Here is a 15,095-nt window from a genome sequence, read left to right on the forward strand (position 1 = left end):
TCTCATGACATTTGAGACAAGGCAAAACAGTGGTGACAGAAAGAGAGGGACTTATTTTCCAGGACCAGTGTTAATTAGTTGCAGATATTTACTACAAAAGAGAATGAGGGAAACTTTGAGGATAGATAGAAATAGTCTAAAACTTGACTTTGGTGTTGGTTTTGTGACTGCATATGTTCCTAAAATTCAAATAATTGTACACTTAAAGGAAGTAATATCTCTCTCTCTCTCTCTCTCTCTCTCTCTCTCTCTATATATATATATATATATATATATATATCAGGGATTAAACCCAGGGTTGTTTAACCACTGAGCCACATCCTCAGTGCCCGCCCCCCCGCTTTTTTTAATATATAATTTTACTTTGAGACAGGGTCTCACTAAGTTGCTTAGGACCTCCTTAAGTTACTCATCATGCTCCTGCCTCAGCCTCCCAAGCTGCTGGGCTTAAAGACATGCACTACTGCCACTATTTTAAATAAATTATAGCCTCAATAAAGTTTCATAAAAGGAAGTAGATTGTATTGCAAGGTTATTAAAGTCCCTGGCGTGTATGTGTGTGTGTGTGTGTTTGTGCTTGTGTGTGTGTGTGTTTGTTTACTTTCATTTCTTCTGTGAAGCACTGTTTTATTCTACCTCAAAATGACTGGACTTTAGCTTACCTTGATAAAATACTGCCTTAAAAAGTGTCTCCTTGGGCTGGAGATGTGGCTCAAGCGGTAGCGTGCTCACCTGGCATGCGTGCGGCCCAGGTTCGATCCTCAGCACCACATACAAACAAAGATGTTGTGTCCACCGAAAACTAAAAAATAAATATTAAAAATTCTCTCTCTCTCTCTCTCTCTCTCTCTCTCTCTCTCTCTCTCTCTCAAAAAAAAAAAAAAAAAGTGTCTCCTATCTTGCACAGTGTTTCTCAACTAGCTCCAAACCACACAGTACATAGTAACAAATGAAGGGAAGCCAGTTAGTGTTCATGACTGTCTTGGACAAATGAGTGCTCAACTCCTTGGTCACAGGGACAGAGGGTGGCACGTTGGCATGTGTTTTAACTGAGGAAAGAACTCACTGGAATACCATACACTTCCTCCAGGAGCAACACAGGAGGAGTGTGGCTGGGATACTGATCGTTACTGTTCATCTTGATTGTGGTGGTGGTCAAGAAGGCAATGTTGATTGTGAGGTACAGGTTGGAGGTAACAACAACAGTATCCAGATGGGAACCGAGAGGCATATTAGAATAAAAAGACAGCAAACCATCATATGAATGTCTCTCATATATACCCTCTAATTCCTGAATCCTTTTTCCCATGTATCATCAACATTTTAGACTTGGTAACCCATGGATGAACTTCACACTCTCCATGAATGTTCTCCCGATACAAATGGCAAGGTCAACTCAGTTGGCACACCAATAGCACCCTCCTTCCACCTCCATGCTGTACGGAAATATGTTCTAATGAGTGTAGCGCTTTTAGTAAACCAGCTCATTGTGTGTTGACATTTTGCCTTTGTGCAGCAAGAAGGTCATGAGAAGGAAGTGCACATCCAGCCCTACTCCTCCTTAATCCTTAAGATTCTCACTGGAAAATACTGCACCAACATGCTCCACTGTGGGCTTGTGCCATTTTGTTGTGTTCTGTTTTGTTTTCAAGATGGAACAATGCTGTTTTTGGTTTGGGTACTGTGTTGCCTGGGGAAGAAAGGGAAATGTCTGTTATTGCTTGCTAAACATCCACCATGGAACCAGCCAAACCACAGGAGCTAATCTCCAACTGGGGAGTTAACTTCTCAAGGAAGGAGTCCTGTGGCTTACATTCCTTTGGAACGCGGCCTCCTAAGTCACCGCACCTTGCCATCTGACTTTTCTATGGATTCTTCAGTGTGGAGTCTCATTTTGGATTGGGTGCTATTGCAGTGTACGGTGTTTTATTTAATTTTTGTTTAAAGAGAAGAACAGCCACCCATCGGGATTCTCTTGTCTGTACTGCTGAGTACTTGGGGATCACATCACACATTTTCAAGGTCTATTTTGTAAGTTGTGTTGACCCTGTTTCTGTATTATTTCTGCCTAACTAAAGTAATACTCATTCAAATGTTCACTCTTCCAACAAACACTTTAAAGTACTCTGCGATCCATTTATAATACACCAGGGAAATAAAGGTAAAATATTTCAGAACCTAGAGTCTGGTATGGATTCAATCCTCAGAGGACCAGAAGAAAATACACAAAAGATTCAAATGAGGTAACTGAGAAGAATTTAATGGAGGACTATTTGCAAATTATTTATTAAAACCAAGAAGGGGTTATGAGCACCCCATTACTAGTAGGACCAAGGAAGGGCCGATTACCATTGCTCAGCCTGAGGATGAGAAGACTATACTCATGGTGTTCATGAGGAGACATGTGGCTGCAGGAAGGAGTGATGCAAAGGGGAAAATGTCCTTAATTTGGTAAATACAGTCACTAAAACTTGTGGTTAGCAAGAGGGGAGATGGAAAACCATTTCACTTTCTCCCATCTTTTGCTAGCATCTCTGATTGTTCAAATCCAACTGGAAGGAAGGGGTAAGGGATCCTCCTGGTTGATGCTATTATAAGAATGAGCCTCCTAGGACACAGGGCAGGACCAAGAGGAACATAGAGTAAACCCGGAGGGACAAGTGGAAACATCTGTAACATAGACCTATCTGGTGTTGAAACCGTACCATTAATTTGATTTTGAGAAAGATTAAAATGACTGTTACATCTAACATAATTCATGGGTAGCACTATTTATGATCTATTTTGCGCAAGGAGGAAACAGATGCCAAGTACATATATCAAACCAGAGATAGCAAGAAGGTTGATTAGTTCACGTTATTGTTTTTAGAATAATCATTTTTCTATAACATGACACATTTGGTTTTAATTTTATTTTTTAATGTGTATGTAAGGTAATGAATGTAAAGAACTGGTGCTATTTTTGTGACCCCCTGTTTGACAATTTCAACTTGACAATTTCACTTACTGCTTCACCTGCAAATTCAATCAGGTTTCCACTATGTGAATGCTTTGAGCTCACTGGTTGCAAGTCACAAGCCAATTCACCCACCGCTGTATCAGCCTAAACTGGTTTGCTATTTCCCTATCTTAAAACTAGTACATGTTGGAATTTTTTTTTTTTTTACAATCAAACTGTCATCAAATTCTCTGTCTTCCAGGGTCACAATTTTCATTAGTAAGTACATAACAAAAATTTAATTTCCCTCTTAAGTGACCTTACTTCAGCCTTTTAAAATCCTTTTATGATAACATTTCCACACTGCATTACGGTGTGGTCTTGCATCTTATGTCTCATGTGCTAGATCAAATTTTCAGGAGGAATAGAGCTGTTTTTCTTTGATCCTCTCTAGAATGCCTAGTCCCTAGCATTATCTCTGGGTGAAGGTTGGTCTTCATTGAGAATTACTTGATAAATGGATAATTTTTAAAAATATTTTTTAGTTGTCAGTGGACATTTAATCAATTAACATGTGGTGCTGAGAATTGAATCAATTCCCTTACACATGCTAGATGAGTGCTCTACTACTGAGCCACAACCCCAGTCCTATTAAATGGATGATTTTTTTTTAACAGTGTAGTTCTTGCCTCCAAATGCAGAATTCAAATGCTGATATACAAAGAGTTTTCCTAATTTAAGTCTCTACAAAATAATTTCTTTCTAAGTCTTTCTCTAGATGGATATGAAACCCTACTTTAGTGAATTCTGGTTTACTCTTTGGCACACTAGTTTCAACTGAATGAGAAATATGTTTCTTCGCCCATTGGTATAAACCACAAAGATAAATATTCATAAGACAGTTTTGCTTGTCAAAGTTGCTCTTCCAAGGCTGATTCATGAATAAATCATAGAAAGGCAAGATGATGCTATTCTTTTAGAACTACCTTCGGGTCTTAACATTTGATAGCAAGCTGCTCCAGGGGTGATATTTTCCATGTAGTCTTCACTCCAAGGTGTTTGGTTGGCATTTCAGTAACTCCTTTAACATGCACCTGGGGTCTTCCAGAACTACAAATACAATTGCAAATCCCTCTAGACTTCTCCAAGAACAGCACTGCTCTTCTGAGCTAAATACGTTTGGAATTGGACAGTGGTGCAGGGACAGTGGGCACCTGGGCTAATGAGCTCACTATGAGCAACGACTCAGGGAATGAAGCACAGCTGAACCAGTCACTGCGTTAACAAGCTGGAACTTGGGTTGACTCTGACTATTGATTCATTCCTTGGCATCACCACCTGGATGAATCTTTGCCTGTCTTTAACCTTCGCTGAAGCCACAAACATTGTCTGATCTTGCTGGCACCTGTGCTGCACTCAGAATAATGAATGTTGAAGTTTTGGAGAGGTAATGAAGTCACAGAACCCATAATCCAAGACCAGCTCAAGGAATAGCAATGAAACAACCCAGGGCCAGCCAGCAGCCACCAGACATCTCCTACCAGCCGTGAAGATTCCAAAGCTGCCTGCTCAAATGAAGAGAAGACATAAAGGACACTATACACTCAACCCACTTTAAAAGATTTACCTTTTTATTTTTTGTTTGTTTTGCTTGCTTAGTTGGGTGATGGCAGGTGGAGAGGGAGCAGAAGGATTCACTTTTATATTTATTTATCTCAATGTGTTTTAGCTTGTGAGCCAACACAGATTGGAACTTCCTTAGGGGAGGGACTATAGAAGACTTAGTCTTTAAAAATTATTTAATATGCCCTTAGTTTTTTGACTTGGTTCTTGACCTCATCTGGCCACACTTTAAGTTGAACAAATTGATAGTTGAGAGTGGTAAACCAGGGCTATGTATCAATTGCCTACCTATCAAGGGCTATGTCCAAATCATCTGGGGACTCTTCATAGGCCTGAAGTCACTGTCCCTGTCCCCAGATTCCTGATTCAGGATATTTGTAGCAGCATTCAGAATCCTCAGCCAGAGCCCTGCCTAGAAACCTCATGGAAACAGTAGATAGAAATTCTTTATTCTTTATCCCATAATCCTACTTTACAAATTAAAAATTTTACAAATTAAAAATAGAAAATTAAAATAAAATACTACTTGTTATTTTATGTTATTTTAGACCTTATCAAAATGCCTTCTTGCAGTTTTTAATTAATGCATATGTTTGTCCATATCTATCTGCCTGTCTGATTTTCCAACACCATGTACTTACTGATGGGACAATTTTGCCAACAGGTTCATGCTACAAAACCGAGTCTCTCTCCCAGAGAGTTGAGAGATATGTAACTCGTTGACACTATGGAACCACTCCTTTTTTTTTTTTTTTCCTTTCTTTGGCAAGATGATTAAGTTCAGGAGCAGTGATTTATTCAAGGAATGGTTATATTTCCCTTTGCTTTTCAGTAGTTGGCTGTTTAATTTTATGACTCGGTTGTAGGTAAGTTTTTAATTATACAACTTTTACATCTTCTTTGGGTGTGGATGTGACACCAATTATCAATGCATGAAAGACAGGTAGCAGTGATTCAGCCAGTGTGAGAGAAATGTCGGAGGGAGTGCCAATTCAGTCATGGTCGTTTCAGCCTAGAATGATTTGCCATTTTGATGGTATCTTAGAACCAGTAAATAACAACAACAACAACAAAATTGTAATTCAACTTTCACAGAATTCTCTGCCTTCCAGGATTACAATTTCCTTTAATAACAAAAATTTAAAGCTCCATCGTATGTGACCTCAAGTTCAAGTCCAGGGCTTTTGAAAGAATTGCTGAGCATCCCTAAAAGCTGCTAATGTGTAAATTGTTCCAATGACTGCTCTCTTTTCCATTATTAAATCAAGTGATTAGCATCACAATCAGAATCATCTATGTTTTCATCACTTTGAAGATTTAGAGAATAGATACTTGAATGTGTACAAATCTGAGTGATTTGAAAGCCTCCCCAATTGGTCCCTATACACAGAAGGGTGAATTTCATTCAAATTCCAATATCTACAGCTTAGCATGTAGCTCGATGATACAGTACTTGCCTAGCATGCCTTCTACCCTGGATTTGATCCCCAGAACCACACACAAAGTAATTCCAGTGTCTATCCATTAGGGCACTGATACAAAAATAAAGGGGAAAATGGAATAGCATCATTAGATCTTTTTCATCACTGAAGATCTGAAAAGTATCATGGTCAGGTTTTGGATCAAGCTGTCGCTGCCTGAAAAGTAAATCCAGCAGGTCCTTCACCTTAGCCTGAGCAATGATCATAATTATGATTTTGTTGTGCCAGGCATATTCATGGGCAAAGAAGGCTCAGCTGAAGGCCACAGGCTGGGGAGACTTTGTTAATGGAAGATTCTCACCCACTGATGAGCTCTTATGGAAGGGGTTGCCAACTTGACCTTCAAATGTTATTTATTAATGGATTACAGTTATTATATATATGCAATTCTGAGGCATTACAGATGAAGCCTGAGGGACAATTTCAAAGAGCTCTTTTCATAAGGTCCCTGAGAGATGTGAGAATGTTAATGTCATGCTCCAGTGAAACCTGCCTATGGAATAGCAGTATAGAGGCCAGAGGGGAGTTGTCTTCCTTCCCAAGGTCCAGCAGTGTGTTGGCTGTGCACTGTGAGATCCAGAGATTACAGGTGAATCTGAGTATGGGTGTGCCACCTGTACAGCATCAGTACCCCGACCTGCAGGATGGTCTCATGAAATGCTCACGTGTCACACGGGAGAGGTTGATCCATTGGCACTACGGCTAGCTTCCTTGAGTTGGTTCTGCTTTTGAACTTTGAACCACCGTCAGCAAAACAAACAGGAAAGTGCCTGAGCATGGGGTGGATTTTGATGAGCTTACAAAGTCCCAGATGCCTGGGAAGCACACAGCTTAATAGGACTGAATTAAAGGTGGAAGAAGATAGCGGTTGAACTTGAAGGAGCTAAGCGCATTCCTGTGTGAAAGCCCAGGAGATCACCTGTAGGGATTCCTGGAAAGAATGAGAATTCACTGAAGATTTGTACAGGGCTCTGGAGGGGACCACAGGTCACATATTATGTAGGAGGGCATACATGATTTTTATGTAAATGTGACCCAATTCATATCCCTAGGCTGGTGTGGTCTGAAGAAACAGGTTATGTAATGTGTACTGACTCTGGCAAAGCCGTAACTATTGTTTTTGAAGATAGTCTTACAGATAGGGCCACAGGAGTTGGTTAAATGTTAAGTGCTGTTAAACTGGTTAAAAGTTATTTCTAAAGAGTATTCTCTAAGAGATTAGCTAATCATCTGGCACAGGACCCTACTCCTGCTTCTAGATTTTTCAAGAGCTTTATTATTGATATGGAATAAATAAGCAAATAAGTAAATGTATTGTGCATGTATACATTGGTATGCATACACATGAACACACAAACATGCATCATATATGTACACATGAACATGTACATATGCATATATTTATTTATTTTTTTTGCCACAGCAGAAAAATTATTTGATTTTTTGACACAAATCTGGAAGGAACATTTAACACCAAACTGACCCAGAGATATGGAAGACAAACTCTCCAGTGTGGAATGATGAATCAAAACCTAAAAGAAGAAGTTACAAGGAGATAATTTCAAGGTTGCTTTTTCTTTTAACCAATCACACAAGGTCAAAATGATGGAAAGAAAAGAGTCAGGGGAAACGTGGTCTCCAAGCCCTTGCCCTGTAAGGTCACGTGAGACAGCTCAGACCTTGAGAGATACTCTGAATCCCTTTGCCTGTAATATTATCAGGCTTTGACTAGATCATTTCTGAAATCTCTTTAGACTCTCAATTATGAGTGTGAAGATTGTCTGGCTCTGCGTCTTGTGGGAAAAGTGCAGTGTTTGGATGTGACAGTTGCAAGTACAAGGTCTGACGTTCAGTGGCTGCGTGAACTTGAGCAAGCTACTTAAATCCTCAGAGCCTCAGTTTCCTCATTCATGGGATGGAGTCATCACTAGTTTCTAGAGTAATGAGGAAACATAAGATGAGATCATGTCTGTGAGGTGCCAGGAGAAAGCCCAGCACCCGGGAGAAAGTAATAGACATAAATTTGTTTTCTTATCTTCTTCTCCTTGCTTATCATCTTACATTCAATGATAAAAAAAGGCTTAGGGAAATTTTTTATTATTCAGAAATTTAACAACAGCATATTTACTGCCCACATCCCAATTTTAAGTATTGCTACAGTCTGTAAGTGGAATTCTCTGTTGATTACTGCATATAGGAGTGATGTCTCCAAATCACATGTTGCTGTTTTAGGATGAATCTTAACAACTTAGAGCTTATTCAAAGGAGTATCGTATGGAGAGAAAGTAGGACTATGGGCAGCTGTCTCTTACCAAGAAGCACAGAAGATTATACAGTGGGTTGTAGGAGATGCACAGGTCTTAAAGTAGCATTAATTTTATATTTGGTAGTTCATGACATGAAATTGGCAATGCTCTGATATTTTTGCTGCCTCTGAGAGTCAGGCTAGGCTAAACCAGTCATACATGGGAGCATATTTCTACTGTACGTGAAATAAACTTTCCATCCGCTAGACAGGTCTAGTACTGATTGACAGGATGGCCTCTTGCCTCTACAACCGCTCCATCGCTACAGGCCTCCAGAAGTTGTAGATGACCTTTAACTACCATGGTTAGAAAGGCATCTCACATTGGATCAGAGGTTGAACTGCATGATGTTTAGATTTCCTCATAACGCGGAGACTCTGTAATTCCAAGAAGGAAGCGGGTTGACGGGGATTACATTCTGCAAACCAGTTTCATCAGAACTGCTGTGTTGTGACCTGAAATATGAAGGCATTTCTTTTTCTTTTTTCCACAAACAATAAGACAGCCTTCTTCCCAGCACAAGAATTTCCCCCTGAGGAATTCTCTGATGTTGGCACCTTTTGAAATAGTGCTTTGGCAACACACCTGGGCCTGGAGCAAATCTATCTAGACCCCAACTGGTTTGCTTCCTCCTCATCACCCCAGTGCTTCCTTTAGCCAACTCACACCCCTTGGCTTTATTAATTAGTCGGAGTCACTGTCTGTTTATCCAGATCTCTAGCTCCTTGATCTTCCTTCTCTCAGCTCTTATTTTTCACTGCTGACCTGCTTGCCTAGTGTGGGCACAGTCATTCAACTCTAATTTTTGGCTTTGCCTTCAACCACGGATTTGGGGTTATGTTTTATTGTTGTGTTTTTAATTCTGACAGAGGAATGTGGGGGAGGAACTGAGAAACTTGGACAGTGAAACATAAAATTTGGAGATCTTCGTTTCTCTTCCTACAGCTCAAGATGGAAGTACTGGACAAAATCGAACCTTCCTGCTCTGGACAGTGATAGGCCCCCCTTCTCCGAGGTAGGCTTTGCTTTTCGACTATTGAACATCTCAGGCCTCCCTGAAATACAGGGTGTTCAAATTTTACCTTATTTTTCAAAAATCTCTTGAGGTTGGCGGTCTTCTACGATGGAGCCCATTAATTCCCATCTCCCAAGATTCACACCCTTTTTATCCTTCTCTCCCCTGTAGTGTGGACTGGACCTGGGGAGGTGCTGCCAATGAACAGGATATGGTAAAAGTGAAGTCATTCCTGTGATTATGTGGAAAAGGCATACAGGCCTCATGACTCCTGCTGGGTTTGATAAAGCAAGCTCTCGGGTCTGAGAGGTTCACATGGCATAGAAGTGGCGAAGGACTCATCAGTAAACAGAGGCCCTCGGTTCAATAAACTGTGAGGAAATGAAGCTTGCTAACAAGCTGGGACCTTGGAAATGACTCTTTCCCCAGTTTAGCCTTGAGATGAGACCACAGCCCCAGTGAAAACCATGATTGCGGCCCATGAGAGATCCCATAATAAAACCCAGCTCTCCCATGCCTGAATTCTTGACCTTCAAAAACTCTGATATAATAAAAGTGTTGTTTTAAATCATTAAGTTTGGGGTTAATAACCCAAAATAAATAATGCACTTGCTACCATCAACAAAAATCAAAGTCTAAAATACAAATAATTTAGGTGGCCATTGTGGACGTTACTACAGAATTAACTCTGGGATTCCTTTTTACCCAAGTGCCTTTCAAGAAATTAAATATTGCAGATCCTTGATTATTGTAGAGAATTTGGACTTCAAAGAAAACATTTTTTATTTACTATAAATTCACTGAAAGGTACAGTCAGGCATTTTTATACAGCCTTCCTATGTATCAGTTAGGGTCTCAACAAGAAGGAGGTACATATTCAAGGATGTTCTGCAAAGAATTGGTTTTGGTGATTCATGGACTTACTAGGCAAACCCCAGACCAGAGGAACCGACATGGAAAAGGGGCAGCCGGGACACCCAGGTACCCACCGAAGCAACAATCCAAAGCAGAATTTCTTATGCAAGAAAATATCATTTTTGCAGTTAAAGCCTTTTAGCTGATTAAATTAGGTTTATCCAGATTACCTAAGACTACCTCACTTCTAAAAGTTAGCTTGATTATGGACTTTAATCACATCCACAAAACACCTTCAGAGGAACACCTGTATTAGGATTTGATCAAATAGCTAAAGACTATGTAAAACTGACCATCACATCATATAAATCAAAACTGACATATAAAACTGACCATCAATCATTTAAATTAAAGGAAAATAAAGAAATGCAATTTTTTAAACATTCAAATGTTCACGACATTCTTTTTCCTGGTTCCTGTGAAAATTAAAGCAAATATTTTGTTTTCATTTGATGGAGAAAGCTTATATGGTCAAAAGTGAACATAAGACAGCTCTGCCATTCAGTTTGAAATGTGTGTTTTTCCTAGATTGTTATTTTATTATATTCAAAATTCTGACAGCCACATTTGAATTGTTAACTCCAATTATATAAATTATTCAAAGATTTAACTTGATATTTAATTATTTGCTAAATTTTCAGTTACTTACATGTTGTAAAATGTAAAGTGAATGTCAGATGCATATTTTTATTTTATAATTTTATTGATTAAAGAAGGAAATCCTGGCTGGGCCCGCTGATGCACGCCTGTAATGTCAGCTACTTGGGAGGCTGAGGCAGGAGGACCACAAGTTCAAGGCCAGTCTGGGCAATTTAGTGAGACACTGCCTCAAAATAAAAAGTAAAAGGGGTATATAGCTCTTGGGTTTGAACTCCTCTATGGAGAAAAAAGAAAGAAAGAAAGAGAGAAAAACGGAATGAAAGAATGGAAAGAAAAAGAAAGAAAAAAGAATGAAAACTGGTTTAAAAAAATCTGTCAGATCATCAAAAGTAGTAATCCATTTCTATTGATTTGTTTTCTTGATACCAAAGCTTGTTATCTAGCAATTGAGCCATCTTAGGGGAAGAAGAGTTGCATGAAATTCTTTCCCATTTATTCAATCACTTCAGACATTACTACTATAAATAAGAAGTCATAGAAACAGTAACTATAAATCATGAGTAAGTTAACAATTGTAACCAAAAGTTCAGGTCATTTCTGTATTTGTGTATTCATTCATTTGGCAGATATTTTTTAAAAGTCAGGCCAAGATATCTCTAGAACCTGGAGATAGAAAAATGCATGTCTTTATTTTAAGCTAAAAACAAACAAGCAAATAAGGTCTGAATTAACACAAAAATGATCACAGAGAAAAAATCAGAAAGCCATTTTTATTTGGTGTCCTCATCCTGATTAGCTTGGGTCTCTTTTTCTTATAAGGATACATCTTCCACTATCACCTGTGGGTAAATCAGATCAGGCACTTTATATTTTCTAAGAGTAGAAGCTACAGAAAAATGACTAGAAAACTCAGGAGGGAAACTAGAAACATCAGCCATGAAGGAAGTACAGGAAAATGTTAAATTTTGGGTTCAACATAATGGAATGTTCTTCTGCAGAGCATTTAAAAATAGGCGAGGCCACTGAAGGTGACATCTGCCTGCAAGTTCCGGAAGCTCTGGCCACCAGTTACTTGTGCATTGTATGTACTTTTTGTCCCCGCAGAGGTAGCCTTGAGATGTCTGCTATTCAGAATGGCAACTATGTTGCGCCAAGTACTACCAGCCAGAAACACACTCAGATACATGGTATTGAGGGCATTTTAAGATACTTTTGGTATTAAAGAGACCTTGGTTCATTTCAGAATTTATAAAGACTTTATCAGAGAGATTACAATTCCGCTGAGCTTCACAGTGTGGGGTATGACTTCCGTCTTGTGCAGGATGTGGGTGGATTATTCTCATACTTTCCCCCCTCTCCTTGATTTTTCACCTTAGATATGTTATAAAACAGCTAGTTTCTGTGACTGACTGTGGCCTACTCATTGCAGGTACTTGCAGATTCTTCCAGAAGTTCAAAGCTGAAATAATCTTCTTCTCTTTAAATAAAATAGTGACATAAATAAATGTAAGTCAATACAAAAAAAAATAGATTTTGATGGCAGCAGAAAATCCAAGTAGAAAACATCTATTTTGTTGCACATTTGAGGCATCAAAGAAATATAAGCGCAGTGTTCATTGATTCACAAGCTTAGGTTCATTTTTCTTAAGAACCCCCATCCTTTCAATGGTAACCTTTGTAAACCACAGGGAGAGAGTAAAGCAGTGAAGGGGTGAAGAAGCTTGCAGAACAGATACGATGTTCTGCACAGCCACCTTTTTTAACCTCAGATTTTTACAACCTGAGAGAAGGAAACAATCCATTTCCAACGTTCTCAGCCACTCTCTGTGCTTTCTTTTCTGGCATTGGTTATCTCTGTGTTTTCTGTTAGCTACATTTTCGTACATATTCCTATCTCTTGAAATTAAATGGCCACCTGGAAATCAATCTCTCTCTCTCTCTCTCTCTCTCTCTCTCTCTCTCTCTCTCTCTCTCTCTCTCCTTTCCTCCTTTTCTCCCACTTTTCTCTTCCTTCTTCTCCCCCCTCTTTCTCCTTCTCTGTCTCCCTCCTCCTCATTCTCAAAGTATCCTCCGTCTTTACACAGTCTTCTTCAAATTGACTCTGATGAAATCTGTCAGACTGAAGATATAAGAACTGACTCAAATGAGCTCACATCCCCCTTATCTATTGGTGACTGTCAGCTTTTTCAACAGAGCTCCAGAATTGGCACCTGCAAAGGAGGGCAGTGTGAACTAAGGTGTCCCTGGTGAAGTTCACACCACCTCCCTCCCCTGTGCTCACGCCCTCCACCCATCTGCTTGATAGAGACCTTTCTTCCCATTCAGCCAAATATTGAACAATGAGGTTGGCGTTATCACAGTATCATTTTTCTCTGATAACAGGTCTTGAAAAATAAACAAATGAAAAGACTAAAGTCTCAAATTCATTCTTTAAAATAAACAAGTACTCTAGCCTGATGTGGTGGTGCACACCTATAACCACAGCTACTCGGGAGGCTGAGGGAGGAGGGTGTCAGTTTGAGGCCAGGCTGAGCAACTTAGGGAGACCTTGTCTCAAAGTAAAATTTCAAAAGGTCTGGGGATGCAGCTCATGCCTAGCATGTGCAAAGCCCTTGTTTAAACTCCAGCACCCCACACACAAACACACACACACACACACACACACACACACACACATACACATGCATATACATATACACACACTATGTGTATGTACACATACATATGCACCAACACTCCATATTGAGTATTTATTAATGTATGATGTAGACTTATATACATAAACATTGTAGCAAAAATTCTATGGAGTTCACTCAATTTTGAGTTACTCCTGAACTCACATATATATAAGCTACTGTGAGGAGTTTTTGAAGGTAAAATAATAGAAATAGAAAGTAAATTGGGGATGTGTAATGGGATGAGTATAAACCAGGGTCAGATTCCAGTTCTCACACACACATGGAGACAGTTCCCCGTGGAAGCTTTCATCTGCCCTCTCCTGGGATGCTGGAATCCTCCTTCTATTAAGGTTCTCAATATTTTACTGTTACTTAAGTCCAACTTCAAGGCTAAAATCATACTAGGTACAGGGATGCCTTGGATAAGAGGAAGAGGTTCTCTACTGTTCTCTAGAACAGTAGGAAAACTAAGGCTGAGAGCAACTAATTGCATTTAAAAATAGCTAGTATAAAGGATATCAAGTATTCCCAAAACAAAGATAAATGTTTGAAGAGATCAAATATTCTGACATGATCATAACACATTGAATACATATATTGATGTACCACACTGCACCTCACAAGTATGCCCGATAGTCTCATGTGTTCGGTAAAAATCTAAAAATTCAAAGCTATAATCATTACCATTTTTCTATACTTTTGAAAAAAACATTTTGGAGATTTCCACCCCCCAAATTCAAAGTAGAATTCACATTTGATCAAGCCATTCCACTTCTGGGTATATGGCTGAAGGAAAGCAATTTGGAATCTTGGAGAGACATCTGCCTTCAGATGTTCATTGCAACAATATTTATAACAGCACCAACAAGGAAGTGGCCCACGTGTCCATCACTGGATGAATGCACAAACTGTGTTAGATACAGATGTGCATCAATGGAACTTCATTTAGCCTTTAAAAATAAGAAATCTTGGGGCTGGGATTGTGGCTCAGTGCTAGAGCGTTTGCCCAGGTTTGGTTCTCAGCACCACATAAAAATAAAGGCATTGTGTTGTGTCCATCTACAAAAAAAAAAAAAAAAAAAAAAAAAAAAAAAGATTCTCTCTCTCTCTCTCTCAAAAAATAAATAAATAAATAAGGAATCTTTCCATTTTAAACAACATGAATGAGCCTGGAGGACACTAGGCTAAGTCAGCAGAGAAAGACAAAGAGGCATGACTTCCCTTCTCTGTGGAATCTAAACAAACAAACAAACAAATCAAATCAAATGAAATTCATAGAAACAGGGAGTTGGTTGCCAGGGGTTGAGAGGTGGGAGACATGTTGGTTAGGGTGTGTAAGTGTTTTGCTGTAAGATAAATAAGTTCTGGGACTCTGACATGTGGCATGGTGAATATAGTTACAATGCTGCACTGTAAACAGGGAATTTTCTAGGGGAATGGATCTTAAATGTTCATGCCTGTGCGCGCACACACACACACACACACACACACACTGTAAAGTGGACACAATAGGCTGATTAGTGGTTTGTGGCAATCATT

This window comes from Urocitellus parryii, chromosome 7, assembly GCF_045843805.1.
Source record: "Urocitellus parryii isolate mUroPar1 chromosome 7, mUroPar1.hap1, whole genome shotgun sequence".
Taxonomy (NCBI): Eukaryota; Metazoa; Chordata; class Mammalia; order Rodentia; family Sciuridae; genus Urocitellus; species Urocitellus parryii.